Source organism: Pipistrellus hanaki (assembly GCF_964339955.1).
Source record: "Pipistrellus hanaki genome assembly, chromosome: 4".
Taxonomy (NCBI): domain Eukaryota; kingdom Metazoa; phylum Chordata; class Mammalia; order Chiroptera; family Vespertilionidae; genus Pipistrellus; species Pipistrellus hanaki.
In genome coordinates, this window is record NC_140506.1 from 10,624,998 (window position 1) to 10,629,285 (window position 4,288).

Below are 4,288 nucleotides of genomic sequence, written 5' to 3' on the forward strand. Positions count from 1 at the left end.
TTTCCCCGCAAGCTTTTGAAGGTGAACAGTAACTGCTACAGATCTGTTCTCTTGCAAATCCAATATGTGCAGTCTGCCCTTCCAGACACCCTCTAACCAATCTGTCCCAGCCCACCAACCTGTTATTACGCTGCCTGGAATGCTCCCCAAATATTTCATCAGAGACTATGATATTGTGCATGTGCCTATACATTTAAGTTGCAACTCTAGAGATGTCTGTTGTCCTAATTAAAAATGGAGAGCCCAGCGGTGGTCTGATGGGATTGCAGCCAAGAAGCCAGCACTCCACTAGGACTGCTAAGTGAGTATCCATTACATGGGCTCAACCACCAAGCTGTCCTGTGCATATTAGCACACTCAGGGTCCAGAATGGATCTTCATTGGTAAATAAATAAATAAATAAATAAATAAAATTGATGAATGTAAGAAATAGGTTCTCTGTCAAAAATAAAGGTCTTTAAGATATGTACAGTGGCAAAAATATTTCAGAGATACCATCACCCTTATACATGGAATTATGAATCCAGAGTGGTCTGTTGCCCGCTTAGGACGGGCGAGGGCAGGTTGCCTCAGCATCCTGGAGCGAGTCAGAGGCCATTGCAGAGAGGAAACCTGCCTGGGACCGTTGTTATATCTTTACCTGGTTACACCATAACACCCACAGCACTCAGAACTGGGACTTCACTGATCTTCAAGGACAGGTTGGATCTCTTGTGTCTTTTGCAAATAGGCATTTGTTTAGTAGATATTCACACAAGGTGTAAGAGAGCCTGGCCTGAGACAGGCCTTCATTAGAAACTGGCATTAAGGTTGTAAGAGAAGAGCTAACCTTTATCCACCTTCATTATCTACCAAAAAGAATCTAATTGGCTTAGCTCAATTTGTAAAATTTATCCATCAGTGCTCTCCAAACTGGTCAGACTTCTCCAAGCCCTGCTGATGTTACTTGCCCTCCCTTCCCTAATCACCAATTCCAGTCTAGACTTCCTTTCATCCACCTCCTTCCACAGAAAGTCATTTCACTTAATGTCTTACTTTGCATCCAGAAAACAAGGGCTAAAGAGATTGTTAGTCTCTGGCCATCCTGCTATTACCTTTTGGGCCATCTTTTCTAGGTCTAGGTACTTTAAGCCAACATTCTAAGCATTTTGAAGGCACTACCTCATTTTCTACACTTGCTAATTATTTTGTACATCCCTAAGCAATGAGCCTAATCCTGTGAACACAAAAGTACTTAATAAATGCACCTACCGCTTCTGTGCCTGTGTGCATGCCAACTTCAGGGCTAAGAAGGGAGACCACAGCTTGGCTCAGGTCCCCAAGAAATGGTTTGGGGAAGGGGGGCACAGAGAGCATGGGCATTGACAGTTCAAAAAGACAAGAATTTTACAGTGAAAACATCTGCATCGTTGAATTTCTGGAACACTAGGAATGGTGGCCATTTCCCAAAAGGCAAAGGTGGTCTCAGCTTTTCCTTCAGCTAATTCTTTAAACAGAGGTAGTGTGGTGTTTTCTAAAGAAAACTGGAGTTGTAATTGGTGGGTTCAGGCTAATAGTCCACCACGATGTATGTAACGTTAGGCAAATTATTTCATTTTTTTGACCCTCCAGACACTTATATATAAAACAGAAATACTGTTTATCCAACAGGGTCATTGTGAGAATTGAGTAAGTAAAGTGTTCTGTATATTATAAAATGCCACAAAAGTGAACGGCTTGGTTATTTTCAAATATTCACTTCTTTTGACACCAAGATAAGCTTGAAAACACTTAATTCAGTCAGAAAAGTCCATTGAATTTTCCCAAATAACCTATTAGAACACTTAAAGAACAAGACTTTATGATAATAATAATACCTCCCTCTTGAATTTAAAATGCTGCATTTTGGAACGAATTCTGATTTGTTTGTTAAATAGTGAAGGCAGAATTTGTCCCAGACTTGTTATCTTCCATCTGGATGTCTTCATTTCCATCCTATTCTCTGTGTGGAGGCACCATGTTAGAAGCAACACAATGTTTACTTCCACTGGCGGCCTGGGTGATTTTGGGAGTGCAGTGTGACCTTTCAGAGGAGTATTGACCTCAGCTACCTTCACCTTTGAGAAGGTCTAACTGTACTCACTCTGTCTGACAGAATGCAAACTGCACTTCCATTCCCAGAACTCAGAGAGGAGTATGTTGTTTTCAACTGCAAAGCCGTTCTTGAAATGACAAAGTAGGCATGTACTGTATTATAACTTTGCCTAAAGACAAGTTTTATGCGATCATACATTCCCATCCTTAGGAGGGTTCATTTTCCCCGAATTAACATTAGAAAGAAGCCATTCGGCTTTATTAAGCTTGTTTCTTCCACTTCAGGAAGCTAAACCATCCATAATGTGCCAGGGAGATGATGAAAGTAACTAAACAATTTATCTGAAGGGAAAGAAAGATAAAATCACTCGGAGCCTGCAGATAAAAGGACCCACTTTCTGCTGGAGATTGATACATAATAAACACAACTCTTGGAGACAAAGCACGGGCGAAGGACATATCTCAACGCTTTTCCTCCCATTTTAACTTTAATTAATTTTCTGAATTTCATAACAGTGTATTTTCTAATTACACAGGGGCTTGCTTCAGAATTCTAAGTAGGACTGTTACCATTCAGAAGTTGTCCTTGTGATTTTCATGACTAAGTTTGAAACTATTAATACATAGGCCCTCTTGGGTTAATTAATAAGCTAATTTTCCTCACCTAACAATTGTTCATAATAAACTGGTGTGGTTTTTTCACTCCAAAATAAGCATCTCTGAAAAATATACACCCTCAACATAAGTGTCTGCATTAGCATGCTCCAGAGAACAGCACCAATGAGATATCCAAAGTGTGGCAAAAACAGGTTTATAGTTGCTCAAATGGAAAATAATACAATTACTAAATAATAATAGAATAAACTTCGTGTTTCACGTGCTCACCACTGTAAACTACTTTTGCTGGACCCCCCATATAAGAGGAGATTTAGGCTTATCCTCAGCTGGTCTGCCCTAGATCCCCTGAGCATCAGCCCTAGACCCCCTCGTGGCCCTGTTCCCTTTCCAACAAGATGAAAGAAACTATCGTGAACCAAGAGAAACTCGCCAAACTGCAGGCACAAGTGCGCTCTGGTGGGAAAGGAACTGCTTATAGAAAGAAGGTGGCTCACAGAGCAGCGACAACAGATGATAAAAAACCTCAGTTGTCCCTAAAGGAGTGAGGGGTAAACAATATGTCCAGTGTTGAAGAGGTAAATAGGTTCACAAACCCAGGAACAGTGACCCATTTTAGCAACCCTAAATACAACATTATAGGTGCAGCTGACAGGAATGCTACCCTGCATCTGAAACCAGCTCGGTGCACAGTCTGACCAGATTAAGGAGACTGGCTGAAGCTCTGCCTAGTGGATGGAAAAGCACCACTTGCTATGGGAGAGGATGATGATGACAGAGTTCCAGATCTTGTGGAAAATTTTGATGAGGCTTCCAAGAACGAAGCAAACTGAACTGAGTCAACTTCTGAAGAAGATAGGCTTGAAGACATTTCTGGGAGCTGCTATTTTATATCATGACTCCTTTTTCAAAAGTTGTTTATGGATCTGGTGAAATCTAGATCTCTAATATTTTTTAGTCCAACGCCCCTGCACATTGCAGCTTTTCTCAGTTTTTGCTTATACGTAAATCATTCTTTGCAGCTAACCAAGATGAAGAAGTTGGGAATAAAATGTAAAATAGGTTTTTTGTATTTTGTTGTTGTTGGTTTTTTAAGAGAGAGGGGGAGAGAGACAGAGACAGAGACAGAGAGAGAGAGAGAGAGAGAGAGAGAGAGAGAGAGAGAGAGAGATTTATCCTAGGAATTGGCTCACATAGTTATGGAAATGACGTAGCCCCACAATCTGCCATCTGCACATTGGACAACCAGAAAAAAAAGCAGGTGGCATGATTCAGCCTATGAATGGAGGCCTGAGAACTGGGGAGCTCCTGGTGTGAGTCCTGGAGTCTGAGCTCCAGGAACCCACTGTGCCAGGGCAGGAACAGAGGGACCTCTCAGCTCAAGGAGGAAGAGAGAATCTGTGCATCTTCTGTTTGGGCTTTCAACAGACTGAATGGTGCCCACCAGCACTGATGAGGGTGGTCATGCAAGGTCTTTGAGGATGGCCCCCATGCCTGGAACTAGGTTTGAAACTATTAATACATATTCCCTCTTAGGTTCATTAATAAGCTAATTTTCCTTGTCTAGCAATTGTTCATAATAAACTGGTTATTTTTTTTA

The 4,288-nt window shown here is 41.4% G+C and overlaps 1 pseudogene across 1 annotated transcript; it reads left to right on the forward strand.

Annotated features, from left to right (window-relative positions):
• The first annotated feature begins 3,086 nt into the window (after positions 1–3,086).
• On the forward strand, positions 3,087–3,521 carry LOC311620857 (transcription factor BTF3-like; annotated as a pseudogene). Its single transcript has one exon. The product of its transcript is annotated as a transcription factor BTF3-like (transcript).
• Positions 3,522–4,288: the final 767 nt, after the last annotated feature.